Here is a 7970-nt window from a genome sequence, read left to right as displayed (position 1 = left end):
ATGCTAATAGTAATAGCTCTTCTCCAGCTTTTTCTCAGTATTTTTGCATCATTTACAGTTCACTAGTAATAGCCTTCTATCATAGTCAGCTGTAATGGTCAGCATGAAAAAGGAGCCTTTCCCAACAGCTGTCACACTCTTAAGTCTGAGATCTCGCTTAGACATAAAAAAAACTTGGATATATATTTTACTGGCAGTGCAACTGTACTAGCAGTAACACTGGTGGAAACTGTAACGCAGATGGCATTTCTACTACCATGTTGTTTAAACCTACAGGGTAATAAAAATGGGTGCGCCTCTTTCTCCACTGCTACTTCCATCATTTTTATCCTTGATACTACAATACCAGTTCTGAATTACATCTTTCTTTCTTTTTTCACTAGTGGTCCAGCCTAAAAGATAAATCTTAACTCCAAGTTTAATTTTACCAGCACTATAATGCCCGGTATCATGTTATTATATCTGTTTCTGAAAGAGCTTTTTATACGGCACCATCTGATTAGTTCATCACTTTACTTTCTTGTTCACTTCAGCAGTCTTTTGTTCTCTTGCTCTTTCCTTCACTTCTTTTTTTTGTTTGTTTATTTGTTATCTATATATGTTATTATCCAAATGTCTCAGTAAGAAATGATGGACATATGAAGGAGATGTGTTACCAGTTTTTAAACAGATTCGCTTTTACATCCTACTAGAGCTGGTTGGAAATAGAGGAATTGTCTCCTTTGCTTAATTTGACAAGTTTTATTTTGGAATTGGAGCCAAAGGTTCTAGCCCTATTTCTCCTAAGTGAAGAACTGATTTATTTCATGTGTGCCAAACTGCTCGTAAACCTAAGGGAGCTGGCAGAGTGGTGGGGAAGTTTCTCTGAAATTTGGCTGCCATCGCCTTTCAAGCGGTTAATTCTCCAAAATAAATACCATAGTTCAGAACACAGCCCTGAGATCAGTAGGCACAAACATTATCTTTATGCAAGTCTTGATTATTCAGATATCTATTTTAGTCAACCATGATACGCTGGGGTGTCAGATATGTCTGTAGATATCACCTGTAACACTTAAGCATATGTGGGAAGCACCTCCAAATCTTCTTTGAAGTGTCCCAAGGAGATTCCTGGAAGTCATATGTAAGATCAACTCTGTATCTTGAAGGAAACTGCAAAACTAAAGTGTGACTCAGTCAAGGTCACTGACTGCTAGGTTTTAGCACCAAGGCTACATGCAATGGCAACGATCAGCTGCATACCACATTATCCTGGTAGGGCAGCTTGACTGCCAAAGTATCCTGCTCCAACAATCACTGACTTATTGAACCATTTGGAGTTCAATACTTGCGAGAGAGGAAACACTGGGAGAGGTCAGAAGGGTCACTTCTTATGCTTCTATCAATCCTTAACTCCAGGCCATTTTCTCTTGAGACTTCCAAATTTTTTCTACCTAAATTATTGCATTTGAAGCATATAGGAATTCCAGGTGTTGGAACGTACTCATTTTTTGGCCCAATCTCTTCTGATACTCCATAAGCCTATCAGATGAGGCTCCCCAGGGGTCTGTCCTAGGTCCAGTATTGTTCAATATCTTCATTAATGATTTGGATGATGGGACTAAATTCATGCTTAGCAAATTTGTGGATGACACTAAATTGGAGTTGCAGACACTCTGGAAGGTAAGGCTAGGATCCATAATGGCCTGGATACACTGTAAAAATGATCTGCAGTCAACCAGATGAGATTCAACAAGGTCAAATGCAAAATCTTGTATTTAAGATAAAGCAATTACATGCACTCATTCAGACCGGGAATGGCTTGCTAGGCTGCAGCACTGCAGATAAAGATCTGGAGGGTTATAGTAGATCATAAGCTGAATATGAACGAAGAGTATGTTCTTGGTGCAGAAAAAGCCAACAGCATCCTGGGTTGTATTAACAGGATTGTCACTTAGAAGTCAAGGGAAGTGATTGTTTCACGCTATTCAGCCCTGGTAAGACCTCACCTAGATTACTGTGTCCAGTTTTGGGCCCCACATTTCAAAGATGTGGACAAACTAGAAAGAGTACACCACAGGGCAACAAAATTATTATTGGTGTGGGCAGAAAGCCTTATGAGGAAGGCTGAAAGAATTAGAATTATTTAGTCTGGAGAACAGAAGAGTGAGGTAGGATTTGATAAGTCTTCAAACATCTGAAGGGAGATTACAGAGAGGATAGAGAAGTTTTTCTGTGTGGCCATAGGGGTCAGGACTAGAGACAATGGCCTCAAGCTTCAGCAGGTTGGAGAATAGTAGGAACTTTGGGTATCTATACACATGCTCTGGGGTGGAAGGGGGGGAGTTTTAATTAGAGCAACTCCTGGACAGGTGCTCTAATTAAAATGCCTCAGTGTCACATGTATTCAGCATCCCACATTTCAAAATGGCCATGGGGGTGCTATAACTAAGGTTTGTTCACTGAGTTTTAGTTAAAGTGCCCCCACCACCATTTTGAAACATGGACTGCTGAATACATGTGATGCTTCATCAGGCTGGGGCACATGTATAGGCACCCTTTCTGACTATAAGGATGGTCAGCATTGGAACAGGCTACCTAGAGAAATTGTAGAATCTCCATCTTTGGAAATGTTCAAAAGCGGTTAGGTAGATACGTATTGGTGACTGGTGCCTCCTTAGTTTGTGGGGGCACCTGCAGAAGCCACCAGCAGTGCCAGCAATGGGGACAGAGCTGGTGAGCATCCACAGACACCACTGTTGGTGGCAAGGACAGCCCTGTCACGGAGGCACATGTCCCCCCGTGTCCCCTCTATGCGTTGCCTATGGCTGGGGTAGTTTAGTCAAAGAATCCTGCCTTAAGCAGGGGGCTAGACTACATGACCTCATGAGGTCTGTTCCAGCCCTATTTGCCTATGAACCTGAGAGTTTGGTCTCAGATCACTATTCCGACCCATCCAAGGAGCTTCTTGACAACTTAGCAGTTGACAGTATAGCGGTACATAGGCATGGTCTCAACAAATACCTTGTATTTGGGCATCTCATAAATTATCTACAGTTTCAGAAAGAAAAGTTTGTGACATAATACACTTGCATCTTTTCTGACACTTCATCATAACAAGCCTGTTGGCCTATCCTTCCCACATGTGCACGTCCATCCTGAGAGCCACTTCTTCTTACTTTTGATTTCAAAAGGACCTTGAGGTTTCACTAGAACCAAACCTAAAAATCCACTCATTTTCTTTTGACACTAAGTCTCTGGGCAGTTCTGTTTATCAGGAAGACCATGTCTAAATGGTTGTCTAATTACATTTCACATATGCCATGTCAAGGCTCACTAAATTCTAGACAACACTGCCATTGCAGCCTGCCTCAGGGAGGTTTCCAACCCTGACAGCTGCAAAGCAACTCTGTATTCCTCTGTGCATATTCACAAAACATTGATGTTTGGATTTATCCTATAGGAGAGAAATCCCATGTTTGAATTCTGTGCTTGAGCACTTGTTTCAAAAGTAGTGGAGGCCAAACCCTCCCAGATTATCCCTCTGGGATAGCCCTAATTCATTGAAGATATATTTTTTATTTGCTGTCTTCTTCTGTAGACTTTGCTGTTTTTAGTTTTTGACTGCACTTCAAATGCACTGGGTTCCTTCTGGACACTTGAGCTGGAATGGTCCTTGTTCACAATTTAAAGGAGGACAGATAAGTAGATAAAATATTTTTACCTAAAAGATATATTTCAAAAGCAGTTGAGTTATCTGCACAAAACAGAATGAGTTGTAGAAGGAAATATTGTCCATACTGGCTGCCTTTGCTGGTAAAGTCGGTGGCATTGATTTACTGAAAATAAAACAAAACTAGAAAGGAAGATTTTTATTGCTATTATCCTACTTCCCTCTTCTCATATACATAATAATTGTCTAGATATCTATCATATGAGAAAAGGCAATGTTGCGATAGGACTGTGCTTCATGAAGGATTTAAATATCACTCCAAAGACACAACCGGCTAACTAGAATAATGATTTGAACAATCAGCATTGAAAGTTATGGTATAATTTTTGTAATTATTAAGCATTGTAGTTCACTATTAAATTACAAAGCATTCTAGATGTGCCTTACCTTTTTGAAAATTCACTTGAAAAATGTTTATTAAACTATAAAAAGATAAAGCTACAACCCTTGGGACTCTAAAGTGTTTGACAAGATTTTTGTTTTTATTAGATGGAACCTGTCAAGTAATTTAGCTTCCAGAACTGTTTTCTGGGTTTCTTTAATGGTTCAGTAATAGGGAACCTGTACATAATGTTATACGTTTTAATGTTATGTAACAAAATTAATATAAATGTTTAAGGGTTCATCAATATATCGGTTGGCTATCTGATCAGCACCGATAAAAGGAGAAATTACATTATTGGCTATTGGCTTTTTTTGGTCATTGTAGCCAATAATTACAGCTGCACGGCCAGAGCACCCTGGGAAGCACAGTCCAGCCCCCATTCCCCAACGCTGGCACAAGCCTGCAGCAGTCGAAGGTCCCAGCAAGTAGTGGGAGAGAGATGGGGTGCCAGGGTGTGGTCACTGAGTGCCACACTCAGCAACAAAGAGTCCATTACCGGTTTCTGCTGCTGTTGCTGCTGCCACTGCCATAACAACACCGTGCATGCGCACAGAGGGGGCTGAACACCGGAGCTGCCACGGAGACATTGGGCTGCACACAGATGAGGTAAGGCGCTGCACAAGGGACATTCTGCTCTGCCAGGTACTGGGAGCCTTTGCAGAAGTGGCTTTTCCCCTGCGGCCGTGGGAGCTTGGCTGCACAGGGCCCACCGGTGCTGAGGCGGTGGCATGCTCTGGGGCTCCCAACATGCCCAGTGCTGCAGTCCACATGAGGGTCTGCCCTGCCCACCAGCATGGCAGCATGGGCTGCACAGGGAGCAGGGCTGCAGATATGAGCTATGGGCAAGGGACATGCATGGGAATAAGGTGGTCACCACCTTCCTCATAAAGGGCCAGAGCAGACAGGAGGCGTGTGTCTGTGTGTGTGTGTTATAAATGCAAAAACAAACAAAAAATGTTTATTTATGTCAGTAGTTTAAAATGCCTGGTATTATTACTAAATATCGGTTATCAGATTGGCCAATATGAACGGTTAATCATCAGCTATTGATATCGGCCAAGAAAATCTATATCAGTGCACCCCTATAAATGTTTACCTTTTGCTTAAATTAAAGCAGTTATGTTTCACTACAACATTACTCTGTGTAGAATTTCCCTTGCATATGTTTTAGTTCTCTTGCTTCTTTTTTCTTTTATTATAAAGTGTTTATAATTAGGATTTAGTCAAACAACTAGTCTAGAAAGTACATTTAAGTAAAAAGGATTTTAAAATATTAGCGCTCACACCATACTTGTGTTCTTACAATAGTCACCAATAGCCTAATTAGCAGCTTGTATCAATATGTAAATGAGATGTAGAAAGGTATTTAAATTATTGTGCATGGACTCTTCATCTTATTCAATCCAGATAAGGAGAACTTTTTTATGGAGGTTTCCATTGCTGTGACACCATAAATGTGAGAATTTGAGCCACTTGTAGTCAAGGTTTTCACTCACCTGTCCTTCTGACATTTGACTTTTTCCTCCATATCAAGGTGGCTGCAAGGGCAAGACATTTCCATTCATAATATGCTGTCTGCTGTTCAGGAAATACAAGCAAATCATATATTCTCCTCAGAGATAACAAGCTTGACATTTGGGATACTCCTGGAACTGATACAAGGACCAAAAGATTTATACACTTTTCCAAATCTCTCTCCCACATAGCAATAATATATACAGCTATCAATATTCTCCATCATTCTCCTTTTATCAAATTAGTAGTTCTTGGGTGCATCTACACATGAAATTAAGGCTCTGGAGCTGTTTGAACTGGAGTAAACTGCTCCCAGGCTCAGCGTCTACACAGGTGCTGTGGCAGAGCAAACCCAGGCTGGCATGGAAGACAGTTGTCCATGACATTTAACAAAGTTTCTTCTAACGCATAATATAACAATATCCCCTATCCTGTGGGATAAAAAAGGCATGTGTTCATGGAATGAAGGACTATGCCATAATATATATGCAGAAGTGGGCTTAATAAGATTGTGCAGGTAATTTTTATTTCTGTATTCCCTAACTTTTGAGCGATGGACTTTACAAACAACCATAATAATGAATTTTTAACATGCCTGTATGCAACTTCCTATGTTTAAAAAAACAAACAAAAAACTAGATATTTTGGCACAATATAAACACATGGGTCATTTGGGTTTACAACCTTTAAATACACTGCACAGATTCTTGCTACTTGAGATAACAGAGCAGCTGCAGGTGGCTGTTTTCTATCTGGTTGTCATTCTCTATAGGAACCAGCACTAGAAGAGAATGAAATACTTTGCCAGGGGTGTTCACAGACATGTTCTGATAGCAGAGCACTGGTGAGACTGAGGAATATTGGATTTCTTTCCAAGATCTGAAAGAATATCTTTCTGGATAAATTCTTCTGTCTGTGCCTGACTCATTTTGGCCCATTCCCTCTCATTTATCCTGGTCCCAGTCCTGTCTCTGTCTAATTTCTGGTTCCTTGTCCTGGTTCAGTTCTATTTACATAGATCCTGTCTCCATGTCTCTGGCTTATCATCACAGTCCAAATCTCTTTGTATAACCATGACTCAAAGGCAACCCCTGCCCAATTTCCAGTCCCTGCCTCCAGGCACATAGACACTAGAGCATTTAAAAGAAAAGATCACCAGAATGTTTTTACTGCACATTAGAAATATACCCAGATTTGATGTAAAGATTTTAAATATGTTTTCCAATGGTAAATCCCTCAAAAACCACACACAAAACAGACAAATAACGCTACCCCCTCCCACCAAAAAAAAAAAATTCCAGTCTGAATTTGTGGGTTGCTGCTTGTAGCCATGTTGGTCTAAAGACATAGGCAGACGAGGTTCTTTGGGTAGATACGATGTCTTTCGTTAGATGTGATATCTTTTATTAGTCCGAATTTGTGGAGCTCTGTCTTACAGCTACTGCCTTTGCTAGTTTAAAAACCCTGTACCCCAAGAAATCTTTTGCTATCTCATCATCACCATCATTGGCAATCCCTCACAGTTAAAGATAATTGTCTTCCATGATTGTCTTAGCTGTGTGCCCACGACCCCAGGAGGAGGGGAGTTCAGGATGAGTGGTTGCTCCTCAAGGGAGCGATCCTCAATGTACAAGCAAATTCTATTCCATCTCGGAGGAAAGGCAGCAAGAGGGCACAGCAGCCCCCCTGGCTCTCCAGGGACCTAGCAGACATCCTGAGACTAAAAAGAAAGGCCTACAAAGGATGAAGGATGGGATTCACCTGCAAGGAGGAATATTCTGTACTGGTTCAGTCCTGCAGGGAGCAAATCAGGAAAGCCAAGGCAGCAACTGAACTCCAACTAGCTTCAAGCATCAAGGACAATAAAAAGTCCTTTTTCAGATATGTGAGGACCTGGAGGATAAGCAAGGGCAACATTGGACCCCAGCCGAACCAGATGGAACAGCTGACAACTAACGCCCAGGAAAAAGCCAACCTATTAAATGGGTACTTTTGCGTCAGTCTTTCATCAATCCGATGGGACGCCCATGCCCACCACGGGACAGGGAGGTCCAGGTGAGGGAGATTCCCTGCCCTCCATTAATGCTGACCTCATGAAGGAACACCTTGAGAGGCTGGATATCATCAAGTCAGCCGGCCCTGACAATCTACACCCCAAGGGTACTCAAGGAGCTGGCGAGCATCATAGCCCAACCTCTGGCACGGATCTTTGAAAACTCCTGGCGCTCTGGCGTAGTGCCTGAAGACTGGAAGAAGCCCAATGTGCTGCCGATCTCCAAGAAAGGGAGGAAAGTGGATCCGGCTAACTACAGGCCCATTAGCCTGACTTCTATCCTGGGGAAGATCTTAGAAAAGTTT

Source organism: Crocodylus porosus, unplaced genomic scaffold (assembly GCF_001723895.1).
Source record: "Crocodylus porosus isolate Cpor-Errol unplaced genomic scaffold, CroPor_comp1, whole genome shotgun sequence".
Taxonomy (NCBI): Eukaryota; Metazoa; Chordata; order Crocodylia; family Crocodylidae; genus Crocodylus; species Crocodylus porosus.
Note: the sequence above shows the minus strand (reverse complement) of the source record.